This window comes from Falco biarmicus, chromosome W (assembly GCF_023638135.1).
Source record: "Falco biarmicus isolate bFalBia1 chromosome W, bFalBia1.pri, whole genome shotgun sequence".
Lineage (NCBI taxonomy): Eukaryota > Metazoa > Chordata > Aves > Falconiformes > Falconidae > Falco > Falco biarmicus.
The window spans coordinates 21,692,996-21,714,443 of record NC_079310.1 but is presented as its reverse complement, the minus strand read 5'-3'; the positions used below and the strand labels follow the sequence as shown (position 1 = coordinate 21,714,443).

At 41.7% G+C, this 21,448-nt stretch overlaps 1 long non-coding RNA gene across 1 annotated transcript; it reads right to left on the bottom strand.

The window, feature by feature from the left end:
- Positions 1 to 576: 576 nt before the first annotated feature.
- Positions 577 to 12,432, bottom strand: LOC130142030 (uncharacterized). The gene is made up of 2 exons (XR_008819270.1): positions 12,098 to 12,432; positions 577 to 5,655 (listed from the first exon to the last, which is right to left on the bottom strand). It is a non-coding gene; the product is annotated as an uncharacterized LOC130142030 (long non-coding RNA).
- Positions 12,433 to 21,448: the final 9,016 nt, after the last annotated feature.

The window sequence follows — 21,448 nt, the reverse complement described above, 5'->3', positions numbered from 1 at the left end:
CCCTCGCCGCACCGGCTGAGCAGATGGGGGGGCTCTCTCCCACCGCCCTCGCTTGTCAGCACCAGTCTGGAATCGGGGGGGGGGGCGGCGGGGAAGTAAGCTCGAGGCTTCCCACCCAGCAAGGCAGCTGGGGAACCACGTGTGTACATTCTCAACGGCCGTGGGGGGGAACAGGGTGCCTCTCCTCACAGAGCGGCACCCGGCCTGGCAGCTCTGAGTCGCCGGCTCGGCCAGGGTAGAAAGCTTAGAAATAACAAGATTAATAGGATATTAATTAAAACTCTCACTGTATGTACAAAGAGGAGCTTCACAGTATGACTTTCCAAATTAGGCCCAGTCCTAGTAACCTTTGTACTAATAAGATGGACCTGGGGTGCTCCTGTGCTGATAAGAAGACACTGGCATGCGAACACCTCTGCCTTGAGATAGGAAAACTAGATCTGTCTTGTTTTTTTCCATTTTACTGATAAGATGTACCTGGGATGCTCTGTGTACTGATAAGAAGACAGTGGTATGCAGTCCAAGAGGGTCCCCTGTGGAGAGTCGGCCAAGTCACGACAACCACACCAATATGGCTACATGCCGTGCTCACTTTATTAAACAAACAGGTCATATTTATAACTTAAACCGACCGCTCACCCGACTTTACACACAGGTGATTGGATAAAAGTCTCTGGCCACGTGGGAATCAGTGCCGCTGATCGGTGAGCATGCTGCAGGCGCCTGATCAGAGTGTGCCGATGAGAGTGTGTTGATTCCGCGGTTCCCAGGACTTGCTCTGCACCTGGCTTCTTGTTTGTGCATAGCTTGTTTTCTTTCTCACACTGCTTGTTCCCAGGACAATTTATAGTTGCTCTGCAGCTTCAACTAACAGGCCTGGGTTGTCCAACTCGGACAATGGTAACATATGTCCTCGGTCCTTTAAAAATCCCTCTACATATCCCACTTTTTCTTTTTGGACAACCCATGTCTGTTTCACAATAGATGGTAAACCTTTCTTCAAACAAGAAAATAAACAGCTAAAAACTAAAAACATTACAACAACGATTATAACAAAGTGTATGCCTTCCATCAATAATGTCTTTAACCAACCTGTTATCCCCAATCCTCTCAACCATTCATCAAAGGGATTATCATCAGCAAGAATATGCTTCATGTTTCCCTGCAGTTGTGACAACTTCTTGTGCATCGATATGGAATGATCAGAAAGGTTCATACAACACATCCCTTCAAAATCCTCACAACCGTGTCCATGTGCTAATAACAAAAAATCTATTGCAGCTCTATTTTGTAACGTAGCATGCCTAGTACTATCTACATCAAGCAATAACAAACTTAAAATCTGTGATGTAAGATTAAATTGTTTCTCTCCCCAGCATGCTAACCTTCGGATATTCTTAGCATTTAATGCTGCCATTGCCTCCAGCATAAATATGGAGGCTAGGACATTTGCTGTTACTGAATGTAGATCGACTCGGTCATTACATGTTTCATCAAAGCTGCACAGTACCCTCCGTGATCTGAGATTGTTGAGCCATTTTCAATAATTTTCATATGTGGAGCAAACAAAGTCAAACGCCCTAAATAACATGGTCCAACAACTGATACAAAGGAATCCCTGGCCACGCTCTGTCCCCACATATCAGAAAGACTCCCGGTGGCAAATGATAAACCCCTGATGCATCTATATGGAAACCCCCAGATTTCAATTCACCCCAACTAGGTGAACCGGTTAGATTTTGAAACCCTGTATAAAACCCCCGTTCACCTTGATGTGTTAGCCATAACTGCCATGGGTCACCAAACCAAATTACTCCAGTGCCATTCAGGGGTTGAAGTGGTGATGACATGTGGGTACAGTCTGCCGTACCAGTTGCAGTAACGTTGACATACTCAACAGGTACAACACTATCCAATAGGTCTAATTCCTGCAAAGGTAAATGATGTGGCTGATTTAAATTCTCAATAACCGTCTTCTGCCACGCTGCATTACGCATAGAAGGCCAAACATATTGCCCATTTGGACTCATGCATGTACCATTCTGATTGGAAGTCAGATCCACTGTTCTAACATTCCAAAAAACATCAAAACTTGTTTCATTCTCTTGCAGGGGAATACCAATTAAACAAGTTCTGAAGGGGTTGTCTGCCTGTTGTAGACTTAAACAAAAGTTTCTTACTCCCGTGATATTTGCCATGTCACCTGTCACGACGGAGGGAAGACACAGTCACTCAATATGAGTGATCAGCAGACTTCCTTTATTGTCTCTTACAGTCACCTTTTATGCCTTCTTATAATTAGCTCATACATATTACAAAAGTTAAGCTCATTATTGGTTAGTTGCCTAAATACCAAGCCCGCCCCTAGTTTCTCTTCTGTAGTCATCTGTTCCCACCTGCAACATTCTTTTCCCACCAAAATCTTCCTGTTATTGTGTAACAAGGACAGCCAAAGACAGTGTATTTTGCTTTACTTCAGATAAGCTGAGAGCGATGTGCATTTTTGTCCAGCCAGCTGGACTATGTCTATGAGACCTTTTTCAGCTAGCCAGTTAACCACAATTCCCCCGTTTTTATTTTGGGCGACATAGGCTTGGTTGACCATTTTCAATAACAGTGTTTTAACACAGGAAAATACACAGCCAACTTATAAAACCTCAGTTCAGAAGTATAATTCCTGAAATACTTGAAAAATAAAGTTAGCTTGAAGCTTTAATTTAGATGCTCTTTCTGTTCCAGTGATATAAAAAGTTTAAAAACTTCAAAGGTAATTTTAAAGTTCTGAACCTGGACTAATGCAAGCTCAAAACCCAAAAAGAAACCAAACTGGTGTTTGACTAGGAATATTTGCAAATATTTTAGTGAAAAATCCCTGACCATTAACAATTTTCTGTCCAAATAACAACTGCCCTTATGCAACCAACCAGTCCATACATTTTCTGAAGAATACCTCATTGATATCAAAGAATTAACAAAGGGAAGAAATTAGTTCTGAGCTATATACATTCATAAGTGGATTTTTCAATAGTTACATACAGATTTACACACTAAGCCATAATGGCTTGTAGGTGATACACACAAGAAGAGTACGTTGCTTATCTGTCTGAATGTCTATGCTAAATTTGACAACTATGCCACAAGCCAAGCCCACATGGGTGCTGTATGTTATGCACGTTCCTTAACAAACAGAAGTATAATAGACAAATTCCCAAGATCTAGTCCCCAACCTAATTATATTATTTTGTAGCCAATTAAGGAAAATAACACAAATGTGCATATCTACATGTGCACACACCTTTTAGTTCAGAACCAATCTGTGATAAAAGGCCTTAGCCTTATGGCATCATCGAATCTTAACGAGTACAGTAATTAAAAATGCAGTCTTACTGTAAGGGCGATTTATGCTGACATTCCCTCAAATGCTACACGTGAGTATTTCTCACTCAACTGCCTCAAGTTAAAATAGTAGTATTTGTTAATATGTATTAAAAAATCATTAATTCTCTACAATAGCAGTTGACTTCCATAACACTATGTAAGCAAAAGAGGCTTAAGATGGGTTTTCTGAATACTAACAACTTATTTTAGACTGTCTAAACTCAGGTCTTGAAAGATTTCACTCTGCCAGACATAGAAACACTGTTGCACTCCAGTTGTGATATCCCTTTTCCCAAGTTGTCACATGCACATCTCGCTCAAGCAACGTTATTGTTAAAGTTTCTCTCTGCTACATAAAAGCATATTGCACTTGTAGATATAAAAGACAGCACCCTTACTTAGATTATTACCTTATTCCCTCATAACTCTTAGTATCTCTGATTTCATCACTTCAAAAATTCACCAGAAGCAGATAAAACCACAGCCTCAGACTAAACTACACCTTAACTGCTGATTCAAATAAAGGCATTCTCTTCAGATATGCCTAATGCTTACAAATAATTTTGGCTGGTTTTGATCAAAAAACTATTATTACAATAATGATCAAAAATAATAATCCCGTTTGCAAAATGCCTTTAAGCCAGCCTCCTAGTCCCAACCAATTTCCACATTCAGAATACAGCATAAATACAGAATACAGAATAAATTATCTCCATCAAGGCAAAAAGGCTTCTCTTTAAGCACAGAGATGTTTGCTAGGTCAAGGCAGAAACCCATTTCTTGTAGGGGACATCTGAAGCACTTTTTTTGGTGGGTTTGTAATCAATTCCGTTTTTTCCCTTGAGAAGCTTAAGCTGTTCCTCTTGTTTCAGGAGTGTTTCCAACTCTGATGTGTCGAATAGGTCCGTATTTCCCAAAAATATCATACATTTCCTCCGCTGTGATTTTATACGGCAGGTTCCGAATATAAAGGATCCGATTGACCTCTGGGGGCAGCCAGATGTTAGCTCGCTTGGCCGCTTGCATCGCCATGGCGCTGATCGGGGCAGGGGGGGGTGCTGCCTTGGAGAGAAACCGCGGCCGGGAAGGGGCCTGCTGGGCCGTGCGCTGCCGCTCGCCACTGCCGCGGGGGTCCCGGATGCTATCCCATACGCTAATAACCCGGGTAATGCCTTTTTACAATCTATGTCCCGAACGCTCCGCTTTTCTAAAAAGCATATGAGCGAATCGTACGTCGCTTGTCTCTCCATACCTTCGTCAGCGCTGTTGCAGCCTTTGCGAGACTTCGGCGACGCGTGGCCGGCGGGACCCTCTGTAGGTGCTCCCGGGCGCGGGGACTGTGCCCTTCCGCCTCCTGCGCTGCTTTCAGGACCGGTACCCGAATCTCTGTTGAACCGTGGCTTGCAGGTTCAGCCCTCTCTAGGGTCCCTGTTCGGGCGCCATTTGTCACGACAGAGGGAAGACACAGTCACTCAATATGAGTGATCAGCAGACTTCGTTTATTCTACCTTACAGTCACCTTTTATGCCTTCTTATAATTAGCTCATACATATTACAAAAGTTAAGCTCATTATTGGTTAGTTGCCTAAATACCAAGCCCGCCCCTAGTTTCTCTTCTGTAGTTATCTGTTCCCACCTGCAACATTCTTTTCCCACCGCGATCTTCCTGTTATTGTGTAACAAGGACAGCCAAAGACAGTGTATTTTTGCTTTACTTCAGATAAGCTGAGAGCGATGTGCATTTTTGTCCAGCCAGCTGGACTATGTCTATGTGAACTTTTTCAGCTAGCCAGTTATCCTCAGTCACCCATATGTTTGTCCTAGGCAAGATGTCAAAAATACTTTGTCAATGGGTAAAAAATTCATCAAGACCGTAAACCAAGTCCACCACTCAATCATGTTTACTCCTGCAATTTCCACTTTTTTTTTTTTTTTTTTTTTTTTTACTACATTCCACCCCACAAATCTGTGCTTTCATAGATTCTGTTGATGTATACTGTCTCCAATCAGCATGGTATTACACTAGTCATATGTTTTCTCTTGCTTCATGCCCGGTTACTAATCAAACACATACACTTTTTACACCATTTACATTTAAGCTTTGGCTTACAGAACTGTTTTACCCCACATAGCATACATTGGCATAATACCCATGGTTTACATCCCTTACAACATAGACAGTTTATTCTGTCTGCTCGCTTTGAGTCTTCTCTTCCGTCTTCTGATCTTGACATACAGGTCGCACAAACTTAGTAGGGACCCATATAGGTCCTTTATCTGTGGAGATACAAAAAGAGCCTCTACCGATAAATAACACCAGATTAGGTCCTTCCCATATACCTGAAGCCATATTTTTATACAAAACATTAAAACCAGGAACTGTAGTTGTTTGGTTCCCTCGTGCTGTTGGGCAATGTATAACAACAGGTGGTCCCGCTCTATCCTCCGTAAGAGACAGATAGTTTATGTAAACAACTTATTAGTCACCCATTTAGTTACATCGATGTCCTGCGAGACTTTCTGTCTCTGAAGACAATCCTTCAGGGTACGGTTTGCCCTTTCAATAACTGCTTGCCCCGTTGGGGAGTGACGAATCCCTTTAACATGTTTAATTCCCCAAGTTGTCATAAACCTAGCAACTCATTGGCTACTATACGCTGTGCCATTGCCTGTCTTTATTTCTACAGGTACTCCCATGACAGCCAAACAAGACATTAAGTGTCTCTCCACATGTAATGCCTTTTCACCGGTTTGTGCAGTGGCCCATATAAAATGAGAATAGGTGTCAATTGTGACATGCACATACTTAAGCTTCCCAAAGTCAGGTACATGTGTTACATCCATTTGCCAAACCTGAAGTGCCTTCAGACCTTTTGGGTTAGTGCCCACCCCTAAACCAGGTCCATGATGACTACATGGAGGACAGGAGCGGACAATACCCTTTGCATCTGCTATTAGTATTTGATACTGTCGATGTAAAGACTTTGCATTCTGATGAAACATCTCGTGGCTGTTACAAGCTTCTTCAAACTTCTTTGTTGGAGGAGTTATTGCCAGACAGCTGACTGCTTCATCAGCTCTAGCATAACCTTCTCCCAACCGAGTGGTCCACTGATGACTTCTAATATGCATAATACAAAATTCATGTTTTCTCTGTCGAAGAGTGCTACGCAGTTGTATAAACATGTCACCAAGATGTTGGTTCTTTGTCTCTCTCAACAAGGCATCTTCAATGCGCTGTACTACACCAACTACGTACAATGAGTCTGATACTATGTTTACAGGTATATTGTTCCAGCTTCCCAATGCCCAACACACTGCTTTCAGTTCTAAGGTTTGAAGGTTGTCCCCTGGTTCACCGGTGATCGTGTGTTTCTGCCACTGAATATCGGATTGCCAAACACACGCAGCCTTCTTCATCTTTCGTCCTGCATCTGTGAACACCGTTGGCCCTTCAACTGGTCTTTTTGAGCATAACGGTCTCGCAATCCACTGGTAATGTTCTAACATCTTCCAGAGAGCTCCTTTTGGCCGGTTGTTGTGTACAACACCTGTATAACCCATCAAGGCTTCCTGTATGGCTGTTGAATGTCTCAGGAGCCACTCATAAACATCCCCACATGTGGATAACTGGCTAGCTGAAAAAGGTCTCATAGACATAGTCCAGCTGGCTGGACAAAAATGCACATCGCTCTCAGCTTATCTGAAGTAAAGCAAAATACACTGTCTTTGGCTGTCCTTGTTACACAGTAACAGGAAGATTTCAGTGGGAAAAGAATGTTGCAGGTGGGAACAGATGACTACAGAAGAGAAACTAGGGGCGGGCTTGGTATTTAGGCAACTAACCAATAATGAGCTTAACTTTTGTAATATGTATGAGCTAACTATAAGAAGGCATAAAAGGTGACTGTAAGGTAGAATAAACGAAGTCTGCTGATCACTCATATTGAGTGACTGTGTCTTCCCTCCGTCGCGACAAATGGCGCCCAAACAGGGACCCTAGAGAGGGCTGAACCTGCAAGCCACGGTTCGACGGAGATTCGGGTACCGGTCCTGAAAGCAGCGCAGGAGGCGGAAGGGCACAGTCCCCGCGCCCGGGAGCACCTACAGAGGGTCCTGCCGGCCACGCGTCGCCGAAGTCTCGCAAAGGCTGCAACAGCGCTGACGAAGGTGTGGAGAGACAAGCAACGTATGATTCGCTCATATGCTTTTTAGAAAAGCGGAGCGTTCGGGACATAGATTGTAAAAAGGAATTACCCGGGTTATTAGCGTATGGGATAGCATCTGGGACCCCCGCGGCAGTGGCGAGCGGTGGCGCGGCCCGGCAGGCCCCTTCCCGGCCACGGTTTCTCTCCAAGGCGGCACCCCCCCCCCCTCCGATCGGCGCCATGGCGATGCAAGCGGCCAAGCGAGCTAACATCTGGCTGCCCCCAGAGGTCAATCGGATCCTTTATATTCGGAACCTGCCGTATAAAATCACAGCGGAGGAAATGTGTGATATTTTTGGGAAATACGGACCTATTCGACACATCAGAGTTGGAAACACTCCTGAAACAAGAGGAACAGCTTAAGCTTCTCAAGGAAAAATACGGAATCGATTACAAACCCACCAAAAAAAGTGCTTCAGATGTCCCCTACAAGAAATGGGTTTCTGCCTTGACCTAGCAAACATCTCTGTGCTTAAAGAGAAGCCTTTTTGCCTTGATGGAGATAATTTATTCTGTATTCTGTATTTATGCTGTATTCTGAATGTGGAAATTGGTTGGGACTAGGAGGCTGGCTTAAAGGCATTTTGCAAATGGGATTATTATTTTTGATCATTATTGTAATAATAGTTTTTGATCAAAACCAGCCAAAATTATTTGTAAGCATTAGGCATATCTGAAGAGAATGCCTTTATTTGAATCAGCAGTTAAGGTGTAGTTTAGTCTGAGGCTGTGGTTTTATCTGCTTCTGGTGAATTTTTGAAGTGATGAAATCAGAGATACTAAGAGTTATGAGGGAATAAGGTAATAATCTAAGTAAGGGTGCTGTCTTTTATATCTACAAGTGCAATATGCTTTTATGTAGCAGAGAGAAACTTTAACAATAATGTTGCTTGAGCGAGATGTGCATGTGACAACTTGGGAAAAGGGATATCACAACTGGAGTGCAACAGTGTTTCTATGTCTGGCAGAGTGAAATCTTTCAAGACCTGAGTTTAGACAGTCTAAAATAAGTTGTTAGTATTCAGAAAACCCATCTTAAGCCTCTTTTGCTTACATAGTGTTATGGAAGTCAACTGCTATTGTAGAGAATTAATGATTTTTTAATACATATTAACAAATACTACTATTTTAACTTGAGGCAGTTGAGTGAGAAATACTCACGTGTAGCATTTGAGGGAATGTCAGCATAAATCGCCCTTACAGTAAGACTGCATTTTTAATTACTGTACTCGTTAAGATTCGATGATGCCATAAGGCTAAGGCCTTTTATCACAGATTGGTTCTGAACTAAAAGGTGTGTGCACATGTAGATATGCACATTTGTGTTATTTTCCTTAATTGGCTACAAAATAATATAATTAGGTTGGGGACTAGATCTTGGGAATTTGTCTATTATACTTCTGTTTGTTAAGGAACGTGCATAACACACAGCACCCATGTAGGCTTGGCTTGTGGCATAGTTGTCAAATTTAGCATAGACATTCAGACAGATAAGCAACGTACTCTTCTTGTGTGTATCACCTACAAGCCATTATGGCTTAGTGTGTAAATCTGTATGTAACTATTGAAAAATCCACTTATGAATGTATATAGCTCAGAACTAATTTTTCCCCTTTGTTAATTCTTTGATATCAATGAGGTATTCTTCAGAAAATGTATGGACTGGTTGGTTGCATAAGGGCAGTTGTTATTTGGACAGAAAATTGTTAATGGTCAGGGATTTTTCACTAAAATATTTGCAAATATTCCTAGTCAAACATCAGTTTGGTTTCTTTTTGGGTTTTGAGCTTGCATTAGTCCATGTTCAGAACTTTAAAATTACCTTTGAAGTTTTTAAACTTTTTATATCACTGGAACAGAAAGAGCATCTAAATTAAAGCTTCAAGCTAACTTTATTTTTCAAGTATTTCTGGAATTATACTTCTGAACTGAGGTTTTATAAGTTGGCTGTGTATTTTCCTGTGTTAAAACGCTGTTATTGAAAATGGTCAACCAAGCCTGTGTCGCCCAAAATAAAAACGGGGGAATTGTGGATAACTGGCTAGCTGAAAAAGGTCTCATAGACATAGTCCAGCTGGCTGGACAAAAATGCACATCGCTCTCAGCTTATCTGAAGTAAAGCAAAATACACTGTCTTTGGCTGTCCTTGTTACACAGTAACAGGAAGATTTCGGTGGTAAAGAATGTTGCAGGTGGGAACAGAAAACTACAGAAGAGAAACTAGGGGCAGGCTTGGTATTTAGGCAACTAACCAATAATGAGCTTAACTTTTGTAATATGTATGAGCTAATTATAACAAGGCATAAAAGGTGACTGTAAGAGACAATAAACGAAGTCTGCTGATCACTCATATTGTGTGACTGTGTCTTCCCTCCGTCGCGACACCCACGGACTGGAATATTGATATCTGCCGGTTCAGTCCCATCAATTTCAACAATCCTGTCTCTTCCTTTTCTCACCAAGGCCGCTACTGCTTCAGGACGACTTAAAATAAGATGTCTGGGTTGCAATGGCAAAAACAACCACTCTAAAACACTCGCTGTATTTTCCCCCTTTTTCTTTTGCCATTGCAAAATAAGGGCAAAAGGTGAAGTGGCAGCATTACAAACCAAAAAAGATAATGGATGATTCGCCATTCGGCGACCACACCAGCCAGTCTGAATCTTGCGGGACACAACTTCTAGGGCAGCCCACTGTTCTGGTGAACAAGTTCGAGGGCTGTTGGCTTCGGTGCCATGCAAGCAGGATCGGAACGGTTGCAAATCATCGTTAGTGAGGCCAACTATATTACGAACCCACTGTAGGTCTTCTAAAAGCCTTTGAGCATCATGCAGAGTAGTTATTTGTGTAGTAAGAGTTACCTTCTGTGGTTGGGTCTGAGCATCCGAGATGAGCCAGCCCAAATATTTCCATGGGGCCGAATGTTAAACCTTCTCAGGCGTCGCAATCAAACCACATGATAGAAGGTGGTCAACAAGCCATTTCATTTGACCATCTGAAATCCCTTGTTCAGCAGCCAATAAAATATCGTCCATATAATGATAGATCAGGACGTGAGGCGAACGTTGTCGTACCGGAACAAGTGCCCGATCTACAAAAGTCTGACACATCGTAGGAGAGTTCTTCATTCCTTGTGTAAGACAACCCATTCATACCGTTTAGCCAGAGCGGCACGGTTTATTGATGGCGGAGTGAATGCAAATCTTTGCGTGTCATCAGGATGTAAGGGAATCGTGAAGAAACAGTCTTTGAAGTCTATCACGACAATTTGCCAATTCTGAGGGATCGTTGTAGGAGTTGGAAGACCAGGTTGCAACATTCCCATTGCTAAAATCTGATCATTAACCTTTCATAAATCATGTCCCAGTTATGTGCATCCAGATTATTAACCACTACTGGACAAGCCAATGAGCTAGTCACCTGCCAGTCACCTTCCAAAACAGCATCACGAACACCACCAGACCAACGCTGTAGTATTGGATCTTTTCTCGAGTTCAGCATCAGAGGTGTAGTCGGGCTAACTGGAGGAACTACAGGTATTGAAGTAGTAGGCAGGTTCATTTCAACTCGCTTTTCCAGGTTTCTTAATTTATCTATTACCTCCTGTAAGGTTTTCTCTGTATTGTTATCACAAAGCTTCTCCCCTCCTTCCTCCTCAAATTCGTCTGATGATGTTTCAGGAAGAGGAGGATACGACATCAGACAGCGCTTTTGCCCTCCCTGATTTGACCTACGAGCTGTAGCCACCCTCCGTTTTGGTCTTCCTCCACCCACAGCTCCGATTGGCGCAGCATTACTTGCTGCTCCTCCTTCCTGGGGAGGCTCAACAGCCTCTTCCGGTTTCAGCTCAGTTACAACAGACCCCCGAGGAGTAACTTCCGGTTTGTCCGCTGTCTTATCTAAAAACTCCTGCACTGTTGAACACGCAGAGGCTGACATACCCTTCATAGGATGAGTGTGCCCAACTCCGAAAAATGTAGCCAAGAGAGAAGGCTTAGGCGAATCACCCTTCTGCTCTATTGGCTTTTCTACCACATCTCCCCCCAACGCTTCTATAGCTGCTGCCGCTATTTTTTTTCCCGCCTTCATAGTTTCCAGAGTGTTAATTAAAGAGCACCACGTAGCTCCTAACGCTTTAGCATCTTTTCCTTCTTTACCTCCCTTGATCGTAGTATCCCAGAGGCAATTTCCCACATCATTCCGTAATACTAAACAATAACGCGGGCTCAGAAATCTTATCCTTTTTTCGTGCCCAGTGAACTAGTGTCTCCTCTTCTGTTTCTTTAATACTCTCCCCTCTCTTAAAGAGGATGCTAATTAACAGTTTAATTGCCGCGTCTAATTCAATTGCGGTCTTCCTCAGAGCTCCGCCCTCTCACAGAAAGGATATCAGTGGAGAGCCCCGCCACACCCGTCGCGGTCTTCCTTAGTGCCCCCCCCTCCCCTCCCCTCCCCACACAGAGAGGAATTCAGCGGGGAGCCCTGCCGTGATTTACTCAACGCGGTCTTACCTCCGGCGGGGGTGCGATCTGCAGCTCTACACCGAACTCTGGACTCCGCTTTTCGCCTTCCAGGTTCCGCCCGCCTCCGACCTCCAGCTCCCTAATCGGACAACTTCCCTTCGGGTCCGATGCACAGAGACTGCCGCATTTAAGTGAACAGCATTTAAGCTAAACCGCGTTTAAGCGACTAAATGGGTCCCTGTTAGGGCACCAGATGAAGAGGGTCCCCCGTGGAGAGTCGGCCAAGAAACGACAATCACACCAATATGGCTACATGCCGTGCTCACTTTATTAAACAAACAGGTCATATTTATAACTTAAATCGACCACTCACCCGACTTTACACACAGGTGGTTGGATAAGAGTTTCTGGCCACATGACCGTCAGTGTCGCTGATCGGTGAGCATGCTGCAGGCGCCTGATCAGTGTGCCAATGAGAGTGTGTTGATTCCGCGGTTCCCAGGACTTGCTCTGCACCTGGCTTCTTGTTTGTGCATAGCTTGTTTTCTTTCTCACCCTGCTTGTTTCAAGGACAATTTAAAGTTGCTCTGCAGCTTCAACTAACAGGCCTGGGTTGTCCAACCCCGACAATGGTAACATATGTCCTCGGTCCTTTAAAAATCCCTCTACATGCAATCTGTCCTGTTTTTTTGTTTTGAAGAAACTCAAGACAACGACCCCCACCAGGAGACAGTGCGCAAGTGCAAATGGGCGGAAACTTATGTTAATGACTTCTCAGTAGACTAATTATCCTAACCCAACCTATTCTCAGGCATCTATTGAATATGTATGAATGTATACTTTAAATCAAATGTGTACAAAGAAGCGGAGGCAGCAGGTACTTTTGGAATTATCCACCCTGATACCCACCGGTGAATTAAACATACCTTCTTTATAACGTATCCTGATTTATAAAGTTTAATTCCGCATGTCAGTACTTTGCAGATGGTACCCAAGGGGAGGAGGTGCATGGCCTCTCCTTTCCTCCATCCTGCCCCTCAGAATGGGTCAGGACAGCCTGCCTTGTCTGGAAAGTGAAATGCACATGCAAACGTAACGACAAAGCTTTCATATTTGAGACTTATTTGGTAAAATACATATTTTCTCCCTTATTCCCTTCTCCTGTTGGCATGATAAATAGCATGCCAAGTGTTTGGTTTCTCAGATGTCTTGTACAGAGGTTCAACAAGGGCTGTATGTAGGTATGGCTTTGAACCATGGTCACACAATCCTGCTTAATTGGATGTGTTACTTTCAATACAAAATACACACAAAGTATGTTTACAGAGGAGATATTGTTTTATTCTGCACAAGGTGAAAGGTGGAAGATTTCCACAAATCAAGCACACCTACTAGGTATTGTTTACTGGATATTTGTATACAAAAGTTACAGCATTCCACCTATCTAATACAATTATTCTGGCTATCTAATACATATTCATTCTGCTGAGCAAGCAGACTTCTATGCCTGTGTGGGGGTCTCAGAGGACCTTCAGCGGTCACTTGGGGAAAAATATCCCTACTCATTTTGTCCTTTTATGGTTATGTGTTGTCGCGACGGAGGGAAGACACAGTCGCTCAATATGAGTGATCAGCAGACTTCGTTTATTGTCTCTTACAGTCACCTTTTATGCCTTGTTATAATTAGCTCATACATATTACAAAAGTTAAGCTCATTATTGGTTAGTTGCCTAAATACCAAGCCCGCCCCTTGTTTCTCTTCTGTAGTCATCTGTTCCCACCTGCAACATTCTTTTCCCACCAAAATCTTCCTGTTACTGTGTAACAAGGACAGCCAAAGACAGTGTATTTTGCTTTACTTCAGATAAGCTGAGAGCGATGTGCATTTTTGTCCAGCCAGCTGGACTATGTCTATGTGACCCTTTTCAGCTAGCCAGTTATCCACAATGTGTCACCTGAGGACACCAGAGTTCTTGCTTATCTTGCCAACTTCTTGTTAAGAACATGTATGTCCTTGGTTGAGCAAGTCTGTAACCCTGAGAGGTTCCTTATCTGTAACACTGGCAGCTATTCACTTACTTCCTAAGTTTTATCTGTGAATAATAGGGCCATAAATTAAGTAGACTTTATATATAATCTAAACAGTCCTTGAATACCATGTATACCATGTTTCTCCTGAGTTAGTATCTATCCCTAAGTTATAACTTCATTCTTTAACTGTTAGTTTGTTTTTACCTAAATATATAAAATATAACTAAGTGTATGTCTACAAGGTAACAGGTGGACACATTGAAAGAGCTTCTTGGAAATGTTCAACCATTTTGAACTGTTCCAAAGACTTTTCAAATACTTCCTAAGAAATGCTGACACTGCACTTTGAAGAACCCAGTCTGACTTATGCAAATAAGTGGGAACAGCTGTTTGAAGCACTGAAGAACCTCTAGTTCAGAGCTATCATTAAAATCTGAAATCCTGTATTGCTTGATATTGAAAAGTAATGGTCTACATTGATGCAACACTTTTAAAACCAATGAATTCTGGATTTCTTTACATGCTTTCTAATGAAATTATTTAAATTTTCTTTTAAATGCAAAAAGAGAGGTTTGAGACAGGTTAGCCTGTAGCCTACCTAAAAGAAATTGCTACGAGAGTGAAACTGGCCTTTTAAATTTTTGGTATTCAAATGTGAGTTTTTTTCCCTATGTAGTAATCATAGACTAAGTTTGAGGCACGCTGTCAAGGATTTGTCAAAGGGTGACTCAGAATGTTATCACTTTTATGTATTTTAATGGCTGTACATATATCATTACTCTGATCCTGACACTGGCAGTCATTGCGAATGTGATGTTTTATCAACAAGTCAGGAAAAATCCCACATGTACAAGAGAATTGATTTTGCATGGATCAGTAAAGAAAGCAATAATTGCCTCAAGGCTTGCTCTAATTTATGCAGAAGTTTCTCATTTATTTATGAAAGACTGTCAGATATAAGTTGGTATGCAAATGGAACAAATCATTAAAACATAGCTTCTAAAGAACAAAACACTTTCAACTTTTTTGTTGTTATGAAGTGTAAAAAGCTTCATACTTCAAAAAACACAAAGACATCTGTTGTACAATCAACAAAAGTATGTTACAGTACTAGTCATAGTCATTCATATAGCTCATTCATATAGGTGACAGCAAATTAAATCATGTTTTCCAATATCCATCCATGGCTCAATATATCATGGCTCAATATACAATAGCTCAATGATACATGTTGATAGTTCAAAAGCTGTGTGCATTGGTAATTGTGCATTTGCTCTTCTTTCAACTTAACATGAATAAATTAATCCATGCATGAATTAATTAATGTTTGGCTGAAAAGAATATATTTTCCTGTGTGTCTGCTGGTGATTCAAATTATGGCCATTGCAACATTTCTCTGATAATATTTTGTTTGTGCACAGTTAAAGGGGAATAATCTGTCATCATATATGACTTTCAAGGCAAAAATGAAACTGCATTAGAATGTTTTTAGAAAGAATAATAAGTATTTTACAGTTAAATGATAGAACTTTGACAGTGTATCATTGCTTGCTACTAAAAATGTTAACTTTGGGAGATACCAACTGACTGCCAGCTAATAGAAAATGAGAATGAATATATGCTGCCAGCTAATTGAATAGTTTATACTATACATATACAACATAGGCAATATAAATGGTCATCATTTGATGCTGAGAGTTGACATTGTCAGTTATTTTCCTCATCTTCCAAAGGAGTCAGAATTAGAAAAGGTACATGTCCCCCCCCCCCCCCCAAGTCCTCTCTACACCTTGCTTTCCAAATAGTAGAATTTAATTTTTTACTGTTTCTAATTCTGGTACAAGATATAGCTCATAAATACATCAGTCTGAATTTTAATATGCTGATAAGTAAGTTCATTGAAAAATAAGTTCTAGTAGAGAATGGGTGACATTATTTAGATAAAAATATCTCTCAACTAAAAATTCCCCAGCCTCACAGAATTGGTTTCATTCAGTGGTTTTCAATAATTCTGAAATAGTTGCCTTCTTAGCAAACAAAATTATCTTAATCTGAATTGGCCATTTTCTCAGAAAGAAGAGATTAAACTTCAACAAACAATATATTTGAACTATTTGTGTGAGTACTGTACTTGTATACTCGTGTTTCAGAAATCTTGTGTAAGGTAACTGACTTGATATTCCTTCAAGTCCTGGTTCTCTCAATTTTCTATCACTTGTGGAATTTGCAATGTTTACGCCAACCTCAGATGGTGGCAAGGAATGCTCAGATCAGCTGACAGGAAAATCCATCAGGTTTTCCTCAATCCAAAATGCTTGAATGCTGAGTAGCCAACCAAGTGATGTGTCTTGATCAGCTCTCTGTCCCAGTAAAGTAGATCACAGTTTTACAGAGGATGAACCTTCAAAAAATAAAACAAGCTGTAACAAGTAAGTCCTAGTAACCCTTCTAAAGAAGTGTTTCATTTCATAGAATGGAGAAGTCTATGCAGCATCAAATGTAAGCATAACTGTTAGAAAAAAACAGGGATGGAGAATGTCCATGTGCTACATGAGCACTTAGCTAAGGCTCTGCTATAGAAGTTAAGCAAAATGACTGATTGCTAGAAACTCATATAGAAGAAACAAGCAAGGGAACTCTATGGCACTGTAAGTGTAAGGTACAGCTTTAAATTAGGTCATATGCAGATACTAGTTTTAAAGTCTTGCTGAAAGTTTAGGGGAGAAGACACCTACTCTGTTAAGTAAAACTACCTGAACAGTTATTTGATAACAGCTCTTGGAAGAATTTAAAATAGTGAGAACCTTTTTCTAGGTTTTACAGCAGACAGTTTTACTTAGAAAATGCTGGAAATATTTTAACTTAGGAGAGAGAAAAGAGAAGTGTGATAAGTGGGCATTTCAATATAATACTTGAAGGTCATCATCTGCAATATTCCCCAAAATCTTTTGCCTCAATTTTAAAGAAATAAGTGCGGAGAAGAGAGGAGAAATTGCAGAAATAATAGCAGCATTCAGAACTCTCAAAATCTGCTACATGCAGACTCCCATTTAACCTCTCTCTTTCTTACAATCAATGAAGCCCTGGTTCTGCAAGATAATAAATCCACTTTCAGTATGCTGATTGCTGAATCAAAATTTCTGTGTTTCCATCATGCAAAGTGTTGAGCCAATATAAACTTGTTTAAAGTCTGAAGAGGTATCTTTAGTCTTTTTCTGGGAGCAAGGCAGCTTTGCCAGTTCTGCTGTTGTTACTTGCATCCTTTTCTGAGTAGAACCGGCTTAGCCAGCACACAGGGGGTGGTGCATGACCAAGCCAAACCTCTGGGGTCGCCTAACAAGTGCAACTGAATACTCACAAGCTGGTGAGTGTCTTGCCCTTTTTATGAGAACCCTGACCACTTTCTGAAGCTGCACACTTAGATTTTCCTATTGTGTTCCAAAACTGTAGCAGGTTGTTTGCAATTCTTCTCTGTGGACAGTTAACCTTTTCAGAGGTAGGAGAAGGATTCCCCAGGGCAATAGCTGAATCATAGCAGGGAACAGATAACTGATGCATAGCCAGGTTGTGGTCATTTTGCCAAAGGTCAGTCTAGTACTAGCAGTGATCTCATGCCCTGTATCTCCATGCTCTATCCCACTCTGTTGCTCTGACTGAACATGCCCTGTATGCTATACCCCAGACCTGCACTGACAAGAACATGTGCATCCAGCAACCATTCCTCATGTAGTGTTTCAGGGGCATCAGAACTGAACTTTACTTCACAGCAGAGAACCAAAATCTCATACTTGTTACTTTGAGTAACTGATTTTGCTAATGTCCAGGTGCTCTAAGGGTATACTGTATAGTAACAAAATTGAGTCATTCTTGGCTTGAGAAAAGAATCATTTTTGCTGACCTAGAATGACATTGCTCAATGTCATGTCATTCAAAATGAAGTTTAAATATGAAAAGTAAAAGCTTGTCCCAGTGGAGTCATCAGTCTCTGCTGCTCTTCGTATTTCCCTTAGGCCTATTCTGCTCTATCTGTTCTGGGACTCTACAAAGAATAGACCATCAGCAAACCATCCTTTCCTCTGCTTCTTTTTCCTGTGGACCAGTTGCTGGTCCTTGTCCAAGGAGTAGAGCCCTTCTCCCATGGCAGAGGATGCCTGTATCTTAGGAATGTGCAGACACAGCATAGCTATCACCAGCAAGTCATCTTCATTTTTCTCCCAGACTGAACTTGTCTGCCTGTTTCCCATCCCACAGGCAGCAAAGGTAAGCACGATCACACTTATAAAGCCCAGAAATCATTAGCACTGGCCAAGACAGCAGGATGTAATCATGGAAGGTTTATTCCTGCTGAAAGAATACTTATGTATGTGTCTAGCTGGAGACAGAACAGTAGCAATCTCCCCCTTATCTAAAGAGTCGTGACACCTGTGGATGCAGCCACACACTGCAACAAATGCTGCCTTTAAGAGGATGGCTAACCTACCGTGGGAGCCAGCATGTGGGAGCAATAAATAGGAAGCTACAGTAATGAGGGAAGATATGGCAAAGTGAACACATGCTATTTGGGAGTAAGGAGAGCATTCCAGGCAGCTGTGGAGTGGAAAAGTTGGTCTCTTCTCCCAAGTAACAAGGGAAAGGACAAGAGGAAATGGCCTCAAGTTACACCAGGGGAGGTTTAGATTGGATATTAAGAAAAAATTTCTTCACTGAAAGGGTTATGAAGCATTGGAACAGGATGCCCAGGGAAGTGGTTGAGGTGCCATCCCTGGAGATATTTAAAAGACATGTAAACATGGCTCTTAGGGACATGCTTTAGTGGTGTTGGACTTGGTAGTTGTGGATAACTGGCTAGCTGAAAAGGGTCACATAGACATAGTCCAGCTGGCTGGACAAAAATGCACATCGCTCTCAGCTTATCTGAAGTAAAGCAAAATACACTGTCTTTGGCTGTCCTTGTTACACAGTAACAGGAAGATTTTGGTGGGAAAAGAATGTTGCAGGTGGGAACAGAAAACTACAGAAGAGAAACTAGGGGCGGGCTTGGTATTTAGGCAACTAACCAATAATGAGCTTAACTTTTGTAATATGTATGAGCTAATTATAAGAAGGCATAAAAGGTGACTGTAAGGTAGAATAAACGAAGTCTGCTGATCACTCATATTGAGTGACTGTGTCTTCCCTCTGTCGTGACAAATGGCGCCCGAACAGGGACCCTAGAGAGGGCTGAACCTGCAAGCCACGGTTCAACAGAGATTCGGGTACCGGTCCTGAAAGCAGCGCAGGAGGCGGAAGGGCACAGTCCCCGCGCCCGGGAGCACCTACAGAGGGTCCCGCCGGCCACGCGTCGCCGAAGTCTCGCAAAGGCTGCAACAGCGCTGACGAAGGTATGGAGAGACAAGCGACGTACGATTCGCTCATATGCTTTTTAGAAAAGCGGAGCGTTCGGGACATAGATTGTAAAAAGGCATTACCCGGGTTATTAGCGTATGGGATAGCATCCGGGACCCCCGCGGCAGTGGCGAGCGGCAGCGCACGGCCCAGCAGGCCCCTTCCCGGCCGCGGTTTCTCTCCAAGGCGGCACCCCCCCTGCCCCGATCAGCGCCATGGCGATGCAAGCGGCCAAGCGAGCTAACATCTGGCTGCCCCCAGAGGTCAATCGGATCCTTTATATTCGGAACCTGCCGTATAAAATCACAGCGGAGGAAATGTGTGATATTTTTGGGAAATACGGACCTATTCGACACATCAGAGTTGGAAACACTCCTGAAACAAGAGGAACAGCTTAAGCTTCTCAAGGGAAAAAACGGAATTGATTACAAACCCACCAAAAAAAGTGCTTCAGATGTCCCCTACAAGAAATGGGTTTCTGCCTTGACCTAGCAAACATCTCTGTGCTTAAAGAGAAGCCTTTTTGCCTTGATGGAGATAATTTATTCTGTATTCTGTATTTATGCTGTATTCTGAATGTGGAAATTGGTTGGGACTAGGAGGCTGGCTTAAAGGCATTTTGCAAACGGGATTATTATTTTTGATCATTATTGTAATAATAGTTTTTTGATCAAAACCAGCCAAAATTATTTGTAAGCATTAGGCATATCTGAAGAGAATGCCTTTATTTGAATCAGCAGTTAAGGTGTAGTTTAGTCTGAGGCTGTGGTTTTATCTGCTTCTGGTGAATTTTTGAAGTGATGAAATCAGAGATACTAAGAGTTATGAGGGAATAAGGTAATAATCTAAGTAAGGGTGCTGTCTTTTATATCTACAAGTGCAATATGCTTTTATGTAGCAGAGAGAAACTTTAACAATAACGTTGCTTGAGCGAGATGTGCATGTGACAACTTGGGAAAAGGGATATCACAACTGGAGTGCAACAGTGTTTCTATGTCTGGCAGAGTGAAATCTTTCAAGACCTGAGTTTAGACAGTCTAAAATAAGTTGTTAGTATTCAGAAAACCCATCTTAAGCCTCTTTTGCTTACATAGTGTTATGGAAGTCAACTGCTATTGTAGAGAATTAATGATTTTTTAATACATATTAACAAATACTACTATTTTAACTTGAGGCAGTTGAGTGAGAAATACTCACGTGTAGCATTTGAGGGAATGTCAGCATAAATCGCCCTTACAGTAAGACTGCATTTTTAATTACTGTACTCGTTAAGTTTCGATGATGCCATAAGGCTAAGGCCTTTTATCACAGATTGGTTCTGAACTAAAAGGTGTGTGCACATGTAGATATGCACATTTGTGTTATTTTCCTTAATTGGCTACAAAATAATATAATTAGGTTGGGGACTAGATCTTGGGAATTTACCTATTATACTTCTGTTTGTTAAGGAACGTGCATAACATACAGCACCCATGTAGGCTTGGCTTGTGGCATAGTTGTCAAATTTAGCATAGACATTCAGACAGATAAGCAACGTACTCTTCTTGTGTGTATCACCTACAAGCCATTATGGCTTAGTGTGTAAATCTGTATGTAACTATTGAAAAATCCACTTATGAATGTATATAGCTTAGAACTAATTTCTTCCCTTTGTTAATTCTTTGATATCAATGAGGTATTCTTCAGAAAATGTATGGACTGGTTGGTTGCATAAGGGCAGTTGTTATTTGGACAGAAAATTGTTAATGGTCAGGGATTTTTCACTAAAATATTTGCAAATATTCCTAGTCAAACATCAGTTTGGTTTCTTTTTGGGTTTTGAGCTTGCATCAGTCCAGGTTCAGAACTTTAAAATTACCTTTGAAGTTTTTAAACTTTTTATATTACTGGAACAGAAAGAGCATCTAAATTAAAGCTTCAAGCTAACTTTATTTTTCAAGTATTTCTGGAATTACACTTCTGAACAGAGATTTTATAAGTTGG